The 15,949-nt window shown below is 47.5% G+C and overlaps 1 protein-coding gene across 4 annotated transcripts in view; it reads left to right on the forward strand.

Annotated features, from left to right (window-relative positions):
* The window catches only part of SPAG16 (sperm associated antigen 16), a 1,801,610-nt gene that overhangs the window by 76,447 nt on the left and 1,709,214 nt on the right, over positions 1–15,949 (forward strand). The gene's annotated exons all lie outside the window — the stretch shown is intronic.

Consider the following 15,949-nt stretch of genomic DNA (forward strand, 5'->3'; position numbering starts at 1 on the left):
CTGTAACCCTGCCTCCAGGCACTGTGAGCTCAGTTTCGAGTTGGTGCCTGTAGCCACAGGTCACGTAGCAGGTTGCCTGCACTGGGCAGCCCGGAATAAGCTTGCTAGAAGACTTCAAGAGCTGCAGCGCTGTTACATGTCAGGGTGACATTCAGCGCTGCGTCTCCATCACCTCCCAAGCAGCGTTGCATACTCCCACGGCTCAGTTCCTGGATACTTACGGCGGAGATGCTACGGCTCTAGGCACTCTCCTGGTTCGCGTGGTTGCTACGGGAAGGAGGAAAGAGAGTCCCCCACGGACCCGCCACTAAATAGTGTTGCTGAACGCTGTCTAGGGAGATGGACTGCAACGCTGGCGTGGACACTGTCACTGAGCAGGGACCCCCCTATATACGCCAAGGCATAGGAGTACAGGTCGGGTGTACTAACAGCTCTATTGTTAAGGCTCCATAGTACCGGCGGTGAGGCCCAGAATAGGGGAGTCGTTGCTTGACCTGTAGCCCCCCTCCTTCCCCGGCCCAGGGCGACATCTGCTGCAAATGTTCCCGCCCTGGAGCTTCCTCACACTCTCCCGCACTCCCTGACTGAGACGCTGGGCACCATCTTAGGAGTATAGCTGCGGCTGGTCTCTGGGACTGCAGGGCAAGGTCTCTCTTGTAAAATTGCCTGTATACGGCACTGTGACTATACAAACACTTGAGTATTCTACATGTCTTTATACAGACAGCATTAGTTAAGAAAAGTGTACCAATTACAGAATATATTGTAAGAGTATTCTGATATATACCTCCGGTCTAGGACTGCACTTTTGTTTATTTTTATATATATATATTTCTCTGACGTCCTAGTGGATGCTGGGACTCCGTAAGGACCATGGGGATATAGCGGCTCCGCAGGAGACAGGGCACAAAATAAAAGCTTAAGGATCAGGTGGTGTGCACTGGCTCCTCCCCCTATGACCCTCCTCCAAGCCTCAGTTAGATTTTTGTGCCCGGCCGAGAAGGGTGCAATCTAGGTGGCTCTCCTGAGCTGCTTAGAATAAAAGTTTAGTTAGGTTTTTTTTTTATTTTCAGTGAGTCCTGCTGGCAACAGGCTCACTGCATCGTGGGACTAAGGGGAGAAGAAACGGACTCACCTGAGTGCAGAGTGGATCGGGTTTCTTAGGCTACTGGACACTAGCTCCAGAGGGACGATCACAGGTTCAGCCTGGATGGGTCACCGGAGCCGCGCCGCCGTCCCCCTTACAGAGCCAGAAGAGACGAAGAAGTCCGGTGAAATCGGCGGCAGAAGACATCCTGTCTTCAGACTAAGGTAGCGCACAGCACCGCAGCTGTGCGCCATTGCTCTCAGCACACTTCACACTCCGGTCACTGAGGGTGCAGGGCGCTGGGGGGGGAGCGCCCTGAGACGCAATATAACAGAATACCTTAGGTGGCAAAACAGAATACATCACATATAGCTCCTGGGCTATATGGATGTATTTTAATCCCCTGCCATTTTACACAAAAAAGCGGGAGATAAGGACGTCGTGAAGGGGCGGAGCCTATCTCCTCAGCACACAAGCGCCATTTTCCCTCACAGCTCCGCTGGAAGGACGGCTCCCTGACTCTCCCCTGCAGTCCTGCTTCAGAATCAGGGTCAAAAAGAGAAGGGGGGGCATTGTTGGCAGCAAATAACAATAATTAACAGCAGCTATAAGGGAATAACACTTATATAAGGTTATCCCTGTATATATATATATATAGCGCTGGGTGTGTGCTGGCAGACTCTCCCTCTGTCTCTCCAAAGGGCTAAGTGGGGTCCTGTCCTCTATCAGAGCATTCCCGGTGTGTGTGTGCTGTGTGTCGGTACGCGTGTGTCGACATGTATGAGGAGGAAAATTATGTGGAGGCGGAGCAGTTGCCTGCGTTGGTGATGTCACCCCCTAGGGAGTCGACACCTGACTGGATGATTGTATTTAAACAATTAAGTGATAATGTCAGCAATTTGCAAAAAACTGTTGACGACATGAGACAGCCGGCAAATCAGTTAGTGCCTGTCCAGGCGTCTCAGACACCGTCAGGGGCGCTAAAACGCCCGTTACCTCAGTGGGTCGACACAGACCCTGACACAGATACTGAGTCTAGTGTCGACGGTGACGAGACAAACGTAATGTCCAGTAGGGCCCACGTTACATGATCACGGCAATGAAAGAGGCATTGAACCTTTCTGACACTACAAGTACCACAAAGAAGGGTATTATGTGGGGTGAGAAAAAACTACCAATATTTTTTCCTGAGTCAGAGGAAATAAATGAGGTGTGTGAAAAAGCGTGGGTTTCTCCCGATAAAAAACAGCTAATTTCTAAAAAATTATTAGCATTATATCCTTTCCCGCCAGAGGTTAGGGCGCGTTGGGAAACACCCCCTAGGGTAGATAAGGCGCTCACACGTTTATCTAAACAAGTAGCGTTACCGTCTCCTGATACGGCTACCCTCAAAGAACCAGCTGATAGAAGGCTGGAAAATATCCTAAAAAGTATATACACACATACTGGTGTTATACTGCGACCAGCAATCGCCTCAGCCTGGATGTGCAGTGCTGGAGTCGCATGGTCGGATTCCCTGACTGAGAATATTGATACCCTGGATAGGGACAATATTTTGTTAACTATAGAACATTTAAAGGATGCATTATTATATATGCGTGATGCACAGAGGGATATTTGCACCCTGGCATCAAGAGTAAGTGCTATGTCCATCTCTGCCAGAAGAGCGTTGTGGACGCGACAGTGGTCAGGGGATGCGGATTCCAAACGGCACATGGAAGTATTGCCGTATAAAGGGGAGGAGTTATTTGGGGCTGGTCTATCGGACCTGGTGGCCACGGCAACGGCTGGAAAATCCACCTTTTTACCCCAGGTCACTCCACATCAGCAGAAAAAGACACCGTCTTTTCAATCTCAGTCCTTTCGTTCCCATAAGTACAAGCGAGCAAAAGGCCACTCCTTTCTGCCCCGGGGCAGAGGAAGAGGAAAAAGACTGCACCATGCAGCCGCTTCCCAAGAGCAGAAGCCCTCCCTTCTTCTGCCAAGTCTTCAGCATGACGCTGGGGCTTTACAAGCAGACTCAGATATGGTGGGGGCCCGTCTCAAAAATTTCAACGCGCAGTGGGCTCACTCGCAAGTGGATCCCTGGATTCTACAGGTAGTATCGCAGGGGTACAAACTGGAATTCGAGGCGTTTCCCCCTCATCGTTTCCTGAAGTCTGCTTTACCAAAGTCTCCCTCCGACAGGGAGGCAGTTCTAGAAGCCATTCACAAGCTGTATTCCCAGCAGGTGATAATCAAGGTACCCCTCCTGCAACAAGGAAAGGGGTATTATTCCACGCTGTTTGTGGTACCGAAGCCGGACGGCTCGGTGAGACCAATTTTAAATCTGAAATCCTTGAACACTTACATAAAAAGGTTCAAATTCAAGATGGAGTCACTCAGAGCAGTGATAGCGAACCTGGAAGAAGGGGACTATATGGTGTCTCTGGACATCAAAGATGCTTATCTCCACGTCCCGATATACCCTTCTCACCAAGGGTACCTCAGGTTTGTAGTACTAAACTGTCATTATCAGTTTCAGACGCTGCCGTTTGGATTGTCCACGGCACCTCGGGTCTTTACCAAGGTAATGGCCGAAATGATGATTCTTCTACGAAGAAAAGGCATTTCAATTATCCCTTACTTGGACGATCTCCTGATAAGGGCAAGATCCAGGGAACAGTTAGAAGTCGGAGTAGCACTATCTCAGGTAGTGTTACGTCAGCACGGGTGGATTCTAAATATTCCAAAATCGCAGCTGATTCCAACGACACATCTACTGTTCCTAGGAATGATTCTGGACACAGTCCAGAAGAAGGTGTTTCTCCCGGAGGAGAAGGCCAGGGAGTTATCCGAGCATTTCAGTGGGATCTACTGGACAAATGGTCCGGATCGCATCTGCAGATGCATCAGCGGATAACCCTGTCGCCAAGGACAAGGGTGTCTCTCCTGTGGTGGCTGCAGAGTGCTCATCTACTAGAGGGCCGCAGATTTGGCATTCAGGATTGGATCCTGGTAACCACGGATGCCAGCCTGAGAGGCTGGGGAGCAGTCACACAGGGAAGGAATTTCCAGGGCCTGTGGTCAAGCTTGGAAACGTCTCTTCATATAAACATTCTGGAACTAAGGGCCATTTACAATGCCCTAAGTCAAGCAAAACCTCTGCTTCAGGGTCAGGCGGTGTTGATCCAATCGGACAACATCACGTCAGTCGCCCACGTAAACAGACAGGGCGGCACGAGAAGCAGGAGGGCAATGGCAGAAGCTGCAAGGATTCTTCGCTGGGCGGAAAATCATGTGATAGCACTGTCAGCAGTATTCATTCCGGGAGTGGACAACTGGGAAGCAGACTTCCTCAGCAGACACGACCTTCACCCGGGAGAGTGGGGACTTCACCCAGAAGTCTTCCACCTGATTGTAAACCGTTGGGAAAAACCAAAGGTGGACATGATGGCGTCACGTCTAAACAAAAAACTGGACAGATATTGCGCCAGGTCAAGGGACCCTCAGGCAATAGCAGTGGACGCTCTGGTAACGCCGTGGGTGTACCAGTCAGTGTATGTGTTCCCTCCTCTGCCTCTCATACCAAAAGTACTGAGAATCATAAGAAGGAGAGGAGTAAGAACTATACTCGTGGTTCCGGATTGGCCAAGACGGACTTGGTACCCGGAACTTCAAGAGATGCTCACGGACGAACCGTGGCCTCTACCTCTAAGAAAGGACCTGCTACTGCAGGGGCCTTGTCTGTTCCAAGACTTACCGCGGCTGCGTTTGACGGCATGGCGGTTGAACGCCGGATCCTGAGGGAAAAAGGCATTCCAGAAGAAGTCATCCCTACTCTGGTCAAAGCCAGGAAGGACGTAACCGCAAAACATTATCACCGCATTTGGCGTAAATATGTTGCGTGGTGTGAGGCCAAGAAGGCCCCTACAGAGGAATTTCAACTGGGTCGTTTCCTTCATTTCCTGCAAACAGGACTGTCTATGGGCCTAAAATTAGGGTCCATTAAGGTTCAAATTTCGGCCCTGTCGATTTTCTTTCAGAAAGAACTGGCTTCAGTACCTGAAGTTCAGACATTTGTAAAAGGGGTGCTGCACATACAGCCTCCTTTTGTGCCTCCAGTGGCACCTTGGGATCTCAATGTGGTGTTGAGTTTTCTAAAGTCACATTGGTTTGAACTACTTTCCACTGTGGACTTAAAATATCTCACATGGAAGGTGTCGATGCTGTTCGCCTTGGCTTCAGCCAGGCGTGTGTCAGAATTGGCGGCTTTATCATATAAAAGCCCTTACTTGATATTTCATTCTGACAGGGCGGAATTGAGGACTCGTCCTCAATTTCTACCTAAGGTGGTTTCTGCATTTCACATGAACCAACCTATTGTGGTACCTGCGGCTACCAGGGACTTAGAGGACTCTAAGTTGCTTGACGTTGTCAGGGCCTTAAAAATATATGTTTCCAGGACGGCTGGAGTCAGAAAATCTGACTCGCTGTTTATCCTGTATGCACCCAACAAGCTGGGTGCTCCTGCTTCTAAGCAGACGATTGCTCGTTGGATTTGTAGTACAATTCAGCTTGCACATTCTGTGGCAGGATTGCCACAGCCAAAATCAGTAAAAGCCCATTCCACAAGGAAGGTGGGCTCATCTTGGGCGGCTGCCCGAGGGGTCTCGGCTTTACAACTTTGCCGAGCAGCTACTTGGTCAGGGGCAAACACGTTTGCTAAATTCTACAAATTTATTACCCTGGCTGAGGAGGACCTGGAGTTCTCTCATTCGGTGCTGCAGAGTCATCCGCACTCTCCCGCCCGTTTGGGAGCTTTGGTATAATCCCCATGGTCCTTACGGAGTCCCAGCATCCACTAGGACGTCAGAGAAAATAAGATTTTACTTACCGATAATTCTATTTCTCGTAGTCCGTAGTGGATGCTGGGCGCCCATCCCTAGTGCGGATTGTCTGCAATACTTGTATATAGTTATTGTTACAAAAATTCGGGTTATTATTGTTGTGAGCCATCTTTTCAGAGGCTCCTTTGAGTTTATCATACTGTTAACTGGGTTCAGATCACAAGTTGTACGGTGTGATTGGTGTGGCTGGTATGAGTCTTACCCGGGATTCAATATCCTTCCTTATTATGTACGCTCGTCCGGGCACAGTATCCTAACTGAGGCTTGGAGGAGGGTCATAGGGGGAGGAGCCAGTGCACACCACCTGATCCTTAAGCTTTTATTTTGTGCCCTGTCTCCTGCGGAGCCGCTATATCCCCATGGTCCTTACGGAGTCCCAGCATCCACTACGGACTACGAGAAATAGATTTATCGGTAAGTAAAATCTTATTATATATATATATATATATATATATATATATATATATATATATATATATAAAATCTCTATCTATCTATCTATCCCCATACATACATACATCAGTGCAGTTTTATTGTATAGTAATAATGATTATCTGCATTGCTAATGTGACTGTGTGTGCTTGTATATTCTGTGAGGTTTCACTTTTAGTGTTTCCCAGAGATCTATCACTATTTCTGCTGCGGGGTACACTGGGCTCCACCTTCTTGGGCGGCCCGCCATGGTGCGACCCTTGAACAATTGTTCTATGCCTTCGATAATGCCGCTTCCCAGGATGCTTCCTTTGGACACCGTGTTCTTGTGCCTGCTACAGTGCGTCCCCTCCCATAAGGAACTGCTTTAGGACATCCCCTATGTCTTTCCTTGTGGAGCCCAGTGTACCGCGCAGCAGAAAACGAGTTTTATGGTAAGAACTTACCTTTGTTAAAACTCTTTCTGCGAGGTACACTGGGCTCCACAAGGCGCCCACCCTGACGCACTTAGCTTCTTTGGGGTGTTATGGCATTAGCCGCTGACACTTCTCCTGTCGTGTGAGTGTGGTGTATGTGGCTACTAACCGTTGTCGTCTCTTTTCCTGCTACTGCATTGGGCTGGTTAACTAAAAACTGAGCTCCTGTGCAGGGAGGCGGGGTTATAGAGGAGGCGGCGCTATGCATTCTGGGAACAGTCAAAGCTTTTGAGCCTGTTGGTGCCTCGGATCAAGATCCTACTCTACACCCCTATGTCTTTCCTTGTGGAGCCCAGTGTACCTCGCAGAAAGAGTTTTAACAAAGTTAAGTTCTTACCATAAAACTCGTTATTCCGTACTCTAAGGGACTAGGTGCGTCAGGGTCATTTATATAGTGCGTCACAGTATTTACCTATTAAGTGTATTCTACTGTGTACTTAGTCACGTAATAATGTATTTATTCGCAGGTGTTGTGTACTCGGTCACATACTATCGGATTTATTCGCAGGTATTATACTCTGTTTGGCTTCATCGTACTAAACCGCTCTCTGTTGCTTTTGCATGCAATATCTAACAGAAAGGGCAGTAAGTTTGTAGACGCTCCTGCATCATGAGGGGGAAGCTGTGAATGATGCTCTGTGTACTATGTGCCATGCACCTCCTACTCAGTCCACAGCTCCTGTATCCAATCAGGAGCCACTCTGGGCCGCATTCTCAAACCTACTGGGTATACTAGTGGAACGCCTAACGCCCCCTATAGGAACACCTGTACCATTACCGCCTCAATAGTCCCTATGGTTAAGTCGCCTTTGGTGGAAAACTTATCTAACTGGTTGCAGCAGTTGACTCATTTCTTGGTCAGACAAAAATCTACCTCAGGTCACTACCGTGTCACTGGGTCATCTAAGCGGGCTGCTTCCACCTCACAATCCACAAATCTCTCAGATGTTCATCTAAGGAGGAAGAAGAGCATACTGTCCTATCAGACCCTGACTCTGTCGAGGATTCTACAATGCAAATTGACGTCCCTGCTCTAGTGGTTGCTATTAAGCAAATCCTACAAATCACTGATGATGAGGAACCCACTACTGTCACCAAGAAAACTGACATGTTTAAATGGCAGAAGGTGGCTAAAAATTTGTTACCCCAGTCTGACCATTTAGTGAACATCAGGCAGGAACCCTGGTCTAATCCGGGGAAGTTATTCCCTCTCTCTAAACGGGCCTTAGCTCGCTACCCTCTACCTGCAGAGTTATGTATCAAGTGGGAAAATTCACCTCCGGTGGATTCTCATGTTACCCGCCTAGTGGTGTCATCAACTTTGCCTGTCACCACTGTCACTTCACTGAAAGAACCGACAGATAAGCGTGTGGATTGATGCCTGAAATCTATTTACTCCCTGACAGGTGCTGAACATAGACCCACTATTGTTGCCTCCTGGGCTGCTAAAGGTATTGAAGCATGGGTTCAGCCATTAGAGGAAGAGCTGTCCGAATATATATCTGACAATGCCAGACAATACCTGTCTCACATCACCACCGCCTCTTGTTATTTTCAAGGCGGGTGTGTTGGAGGCCAAGGCGTCAACCACATCTGTCCTGGCTCGCCGTATTCTGTGGTTGAGGTCATGGAAGGTGGACCTGGACTCCGAAAAAGACCTTGGAAGTACTCCCTTTTAAGGGAGACATATTGTTTGGGGAAGACCTAAATAAAATCGTTTCTGAATTGTGGCTGCCAAGACTGCCTTTCTCCCTACTACTAATCCTTCTGCACAGAAAGCAAAAGGTACCACTTTTCGTTCCTTTCGAGCTCAAGGGAAAGCAAAAGGTCAGGCATACCTGAGACACTCTTGTGCTTCCAAAACCACTAAGCCCAAGACGAAGCAGTCCTGGGCGGCCCGTCAGCCTCCTTCTAAACTAGACAAGCCTGCCGCATGACGGGGCGGGCCTCCCCCTGACTTATGCAGTTCACCCAGGTCTGGTTAAAGACCACTTCAGACGCATGGGTGCGAAAAAGTTGTCTCTCACGGGTACGCAGTCTCTTTCAAGAGACGTCCCCCTCTCCAGTTTTGCACCACGGTCATCCCTTCGGATCCACTAAAGATGCAAGCTCTGCAGCAGGTTGTGTGTTCTCTCCTGGATACAGGAGTTGTAGTGCCGGTACCTTTGTCCCAAAGGGGCAGTGGTTACTACTCGACCTTGTTTCTATTTCCGAAACCCAATGGGTCTTTCCGGCCCTAAACAAGTTTGTGAGAGTGACCAAGTTCCGTATGAAGACACTGCGCTCAATTGTACTGGCGATGGGACCCGGAGACTATATGGTACCCCTGGATATTCAGGATGCGTACCTGCATGTACCTATTGCCAAGTCACATTAGCAGTATCTGCAGTTTGTTATTGGCAACCTACACTATCGGTTCCAGGCACTGCCATTTAGACTGGCTACGGCTCCTCGGATCTTCACCAAGGTCATGGCCGTAATGACTGCGCCGCCAGGGAGTCAGGATCCTGCCGTATCTGGATGACTTGCTGATCCTGGGAATCTCCCACGATGTCCTCCTCAGTCATCTACAACTGGCGGTAAGCTTCCTACAAGCCCATGGGTGGCTCATCAAGTGATAGAAATCCTCGCTAGAACCAGCTCAGAGCATGGTGCATCACACAGCTGTTGCGGCCCGCCCTCCGCACGCTCCAGGCATGCCTGCGTTGCCCAAACCACCGCCCCTAAAACGACGGCCAAACGCCGCCGGCCCGCCCCTCCCGCCCAGCGAACGCCTTTGCCTGTCGAGCAGGGCAGAGACGGCCATCGGCTGTTTGACATGCGCCGGCGCACTGCGGCGCCGGCACATGCGCAGTTCAGACCTGATCTGTTGCTGTGCGGAAAAGCACAGCAGTAATCAGGTCTGAATTAGGCCCAAAGTCCTGAAGCTTCAGGACAGGATAAGATGCTTCCTTTGTCGCCCCAGAGTGTCGATACGCTCGGCGATGCGAGTACTAGGCCTGATGGTGTCTGCATTTGACATGGTAGAGTACGCTCAATTTCATTCCCGCCCTCTGCAGAGGTTAATTCTTTCCAAGGGGAACGGCCTACCTCGTCGGATCAAATCTCACAGGATTACTTTGACTCCGGAGGTTCGTCAATCGCTGACCTGGTGGGTACAGGACCAGCAATTGAGCAGGTGCCATCCCTTCTGGATCCCGACTGGGTCCTGCTGACAACTGATGCCAGTCTGTGGGGATGGGGTGCGGTGCTGGAGCAACACTCTTTCCAGGGTCGCTGGACCAAGGATGAGTCACTCCTACTGATAAACATTCTGGAGTTGCGGGCGGTGTTCAATGCGTTAACTCTCGCCCTTCCTCGGGTACAGAACAGGCCTGTTCAAGTACGGTCAGACAACACCACTACAGTGGCATACATCACTCATCAAGGTGGCACTCGAAGCCGCATGGCAATGTTGGAAGTGTCAAAAAGCCTTCAGTGGACGGAACGCCATCTGCCAGCAATATCGGCAGTGTTCATTTCGGGTGTTCTAATCTGGGAAGCGGACTTCCTCAGTCCTTAGGACGTACCCGCTGGAGAGTGGAGTCTTCATACGGAAATCTTTCAACTCCTAGTGGACACATGGTGCCTACCAGATGTAGACATGATGGCGTCTCGACACAATCACAAAGTTCCGGTCTTCGGATCAAGGACCAGGGATCCTCAAGCAGCATTTTAGGACACACTAGCCATTCCATGGAACTTTCGGCTGCCTTACGTGTTCCCTCCAGTGTCACTCCTGCCCAGGATCCTGTGGAAGTTCGAGCAAGAAGGAGGAATACTACCTCCAGTCGCTCCAGCGTGGCCCAGACGGCCTGCAGGGTCTGTCGACAGAGCTTCCTCTTCTACTTCCTCAACAACGAGACCTCCTCATACAGGGCCCTTGTCTTACTCCAGACCTGGCCAGACTGGCTTTGATGGCGTGGCTATGAAGCATTACTCCTGAGGGCCAAAGGATTCTCTGAGGCGGTCATCCAAACTATGTTGAAAGCCTGCATCTGCCCGGATCTATTACAGGGTCTGAAATTCTTACTTCACCTGGTATGCTGTTAAGCACTATGATCGTACAGATTCAAAACATCCAGAATTGTGGCTTTCCTGCAGCAAGGCCTGGACTTAGGCCTTCATCTGGCCTCCCTCAAGGTTCACCTATCTGCCTTGTCGGTGTGGTTTCAGAGAAAGATTGCGTCTATACCTGACGTTCATACATTCACTCAGGGTGTGTTACGGATTCAGCCTCCCTATGTCCCTCCTGTGGCTCCATGGGATCTGTCTGTTGTCCTAAATGCCCTGCAAGAGTCTCCATTTGAACCTCTTGAGACGGTGGACTTTAAATGGCTCACAGCCAAGGTCCTGTTTTTGTTGGCTATTGCCTCCGCGAGAAGGGTGTCGGACCTAGGCGCTTTGTCCTGTCGTCCACCCTTTCTCATATTACATCATGACCGGGCAGTTCTTAGAACTCGCCCAGGGTATTTACCTAAGGTGGTGTCATCTTTTCACCTTTAACCAAGAGATTGTGGTCCCGGCCTTTATCTCTTTGGATTTGTCCCCCAAAGAGCGGTCTTTGGATGTCGTAAGGGCTCTCCGTATATATTTGGAGAGAACTGCCTCTATCAGGAGGTCAGATACCCTTTTTGTTTTGTTTGGTTTTCATAAACGTGGCTGGCCTGCGAATAAGCAAACCTTGGCCAGATGGATTAGAATGGTGATTGCATAAGCTTATGCGCAGGCTGGACTCCCAGTTCCTGCTGCTATTAAAGCCCATTCTACTCGGTCTGTTGGACCTTCTTGGGCGGCCCGCCGTGGCGCGTCCGCAGAATAATTGTGCAAGGCGGTTACGTGGTCCTCAGTGAACACGTTCATTAGGTTCAATGCCTTTTGATACTTCCGCCTCTCAGGATGCTTCCTTTGGACGCCGGGTTTTCGTACCCGCTAATTCGCGTCCCCTCCCCTGAGGAAATGCTTTAGGACATCCCTGATGTTTTCCTGTGGAACACAGTGTACCATGCTGCAGAAGAGGAGAGTTATGGTAGACTTACCATTGTTAACTCTCTTTATGTGTTGTACACTGGGTTCCACAGGGCGCCCACCCTGACGCACCTAGCTTCTATGAGTTTGTATGGAATTAGCCGCTGGTCCTGTCGTGAGAATATGGTTCTATGTGACGAAAATCTGCCTTCTCTCTTACCTGCTCGTACATTGAACTGATAGAACTGAGCTCACAGTGCCTGGAGGCGGGGTTACAGAGGAGACCCCAATTCATCCTCGGACAGCCTAAAGCTTTAGCCTGTTGATGCCTCTGGATCAAGATCCATCCCTACACCCCAATGTTTTCCTGTGGAACCCAGTCTACCATAATAGTCCTTTTTTGCCATTTATAGGGGCTGATTCTGCAGTGGGAGCAAAACCAAAAAGATTTTTGTATCTTGATTAACCCAAGTTACAATGCATGGGGTGCAAATATTTATTTTGTTGGCCTGCAGGGTAAATACGGGCTGCTTTTGCATGTAGCCCACAAATGCTGCACAGCTTTATTTTGACACTGCAGTTTGAGAGTACTCAAATTTTCGCTCTCTGTGGTTAGCTAAATAATTCACAACTTCATGAGTAAGTACACATGGGGTATTTTTTTTCACCAGACAGGTTTGACAAAATGTTTTAGCCACAAGTTTTATTTTTTAACTATACAGTTTATGGCAACCGCAGGTATAGATCAGCTCCCTGGTCAGTTGAGTAGAGATAGGAAAAAGAAACACCCCTGGAAGGTATATAGGAGTTTATATATCGGAGGAGAATTGTGGTTCACCCAAGAAAACACCCGTTTTGGGAGTCTGTTAAAATGAAGCATCATCAGGATGTATGTGATCATCAGTTTCTGACCACAAAAGCTGCAGTCACACGTTTCTATGACGGCTGCTAAAATGACAACTTTACAAAGACCCAGAATGCCAAGTATTCTGGAGCTTGGCCCTGGCAGCTAAAGATCTCTCCAGATGGTGTTTCCATTGTAGCCTGTAGGTTGCACATTTTAGCATGGAGAGGCCCTCAATGGCACTGTCTGCTCATACATGCATGATCTGATGACCACGGTGGGGACGGGTTGGGTTTGAAATGCTGGCGGTCAGAATACCGACGCAGCATCTCAACAGGGGGAAGGTAAGTGTACCAACCTAACACCCCTTCAGCCTAACCCTTCCCCGTGGTTCCTAAACGTAACCCCCCACCCCCCTTCCCGCAGCCTAACCCTAACCCTCCCAGGGGCTTCCTAAACCCCCCACCCTGCAGCAGAACCCTAACCCTCCTCCGGCAGCCTAAACCTAACCTCTCTTATGTTGTAGAAAAAAACGGGGTGAAAATCCTATAGGGCGCTTCTTGTATCCGTGAGCTGCCTTCTAAATCCAAAATAGGACCTATCCCAAAAAGGTCCTAGAATGTGGACAGAAAAAAGGGGTGTTGTGGATAAGATGGCGCTAACGTTCATGCAAGGTGGAATAGATGAGGGAGTCGAAATACTTAGCTCTGTGTATCACCGTGGTGGTCCGAAGAGACTCTATGTTCGGGTCCCCGATATTGCGTTCGACCACGGACGGAGTGAAAAAGATAGAGAACACACAATGTGTGATATTGTAACATAAACAGTAGCAGATAAACTACATTGAATTCATCCGGCGTACCTCACTTACAATGTGAGTCGTCGGATGACAAATATAAAGGTATCTTTTTTCTCATAAAAGATGGTACTTCTTCACATGAACACACCTCACTTACATCAAGGCAGGCGTATGTACTCCTATAAAGGTATCTTTCTTGGTCATAAACACTTCTACACAGAAATATGGTTGAAAAATGTTGGTACTTAAATTAGCGTACCTAACACTCACTGTAATGGCTGTATGGCTCCTCACATCATGGTTTCTTTAAAGGAAGCTCCGTCCAAAAAGAGGTAGATAAATAAAGGTTTATTCAATAATAAAATATACAAATAAAACTGAAAAAAGACTTGAATCAGCGTAAAAGTCAAAAAAACCGAGGGAGGTATGAACCGTCTTGGAACATAAAGTGGCCAACTTATATAAGTCCCAAAAATAAATAAGACAAGGTCCTACCTTCCCTTGGAGTGATAGACTGGTCCGCTGATGCAGAATCCCCTCTTAGCCGACGCGTTTCGAGTCAGGGACTCTTTTTCAAGGCATGAGGGTCCATAGTAATAGGTTTCCCTATTTATAGTGGATACAATGAGTCATTTCTGGTCACATGACCGGAACCGGAAGTGATGAATGCTGGGTAAATTTAAAAACATTTAAAAGACATGTTAAAAGCTTGGTGTCTAATATGGATATAGCTTATACATGAGCTAGTTCAAGGATAAAATATATAGACTTGTTAATTGCGCTGGTAAAGAGTTCTGATGACTATAAAAACGGACAGAACCGGAAGTTTTCACCCGCTTAGGATTATGGGAAATGTAGTCCTCTGCAGAATGAATGAAATTCCAGCGGAAACGGATATTGTATGCCGTTTGCGCTATATGGGAAATGTAGTTTCCTTCCTGGTTTCTTGGGTATTGATGGCGGTGCAAACGGAAGTCAAACGGCGCAGGATCACGCTCGGGATTATGGGCAATATAGTCCCCAGCAGTAGTTCTTTTATTCCTGCTTTAATTACAGAAAAATCGGAAGATGATGGACGCGTAGTTCCGCTCAGGATTGTGGGGGATGTAGTTTCCGGCTATAGATCTTACATTACTCGGTGCAGCCAAAGTGAGAATGGTATCTGTACTGCACTGGATTATGGGCTGTGTAGTTCACTTGGAAGCCATTTTAGTAGTTCTGATTTTTTATCCATAGATAACAGTCAGTGAAATGGATAGCCATAAGTCTATTATGTAGTTCTTTCATATTTTTTTTGTTCTTTTAAACCAATATTGCTGAAAATGAAACAAGAATAAAAATACATTTAAAAACAATTTGTGTTTTTCCATAATGGCAATAGATATATAAATAAACATGACATCAGATAATTTCACAATGAAAAGATAATGAAAATGTGTGAAGTAGATAATCTTCTACTATGCTGGGAAAAAATATGAAATAAATAGGAAATAAACAAATGTATATGTATGTGCATATGTGTGTGCTAGCATACAAATGTACATAGATGTGCCTCTCCGGTGATGGTTATAGGAACCATTTGAGTTCGAAGTCGTGGTTTAGACCACCTGGTGTTAGGGTGTTAAATGAGAATATAGTTTTCATCTCGGAGATAGCCAGGTTTTTCTCGATGTTTTTATCTCTCCATGTGGATTTGATGTGTTTAATTCCAATGAATTTCTTAATATGTTGAATGGAGCAGTCATGTTTAAGTCTAAAATGATTGGAGAGATGGTGGGTCTCGACTCCTTTTTTGACATTTCTCAAATGCTCTCCTATTCTAATCTTGAGAGGTCTTGTGGTTCTGCCAATGTAGTTTAGGCCACAGGAACATTCAATTAGATAGACTACATTGGCAGTGTGGCAAGTGATAAAGTCCCTGATTTTATAGGTGACGTTATTGACTGTAACTTCAGAATGTTTGCTGGTAGAATCTCTGATGTTTCTACATCCAATACAAAGTCCACATCTGTGGAAGCCTTTGGTCCTGATTAGGTTCCGAGTGGGGACCTGTAACGTGCTTCGTACTAAATGGTCCTTTATGTTTCTTGATTTCCTGTATATGAAGTTGGGTTTTTTCGGTATTATATTGGTTAAAATAGGATCTTTGGTTAAGAGATACCAATTCTTCTTAATGACCTTTTCAATTTGTTTGTGTTGGGAGTCATATTGAGATATGAAAGCCCACTTAAGCTTATCGGTTGGATTGGTTTTCTTGATGGTTGAATTTATTGATAATAGGGATGTACGATCTACTTTTTCCACTTCATTGATGACCTGATTGAGTGCTTCTTCCTTGTATCCCTTTACAATGAAATTCTTTTTCATTTGTAGTGTCTGTTGTTTAAAGACTTGATCGTTGCTACAATTCCTGCG

This window comes from Pseudophryne corroboree, chromosome 7 (genome assembly GCF_028390025.1).
Source record: "Pseudophryne corroboree isolate aPseCor3 chromosome 7, aPseCor3.hap2, whole genome shotgun sequence".
NCBI classification, from domain to species: Eukaryota; Metazoa; Chordata; class Amphibia; order Anura; family Myobatrachidae; genus Pseudophryne; species Pseudophryne corroboree.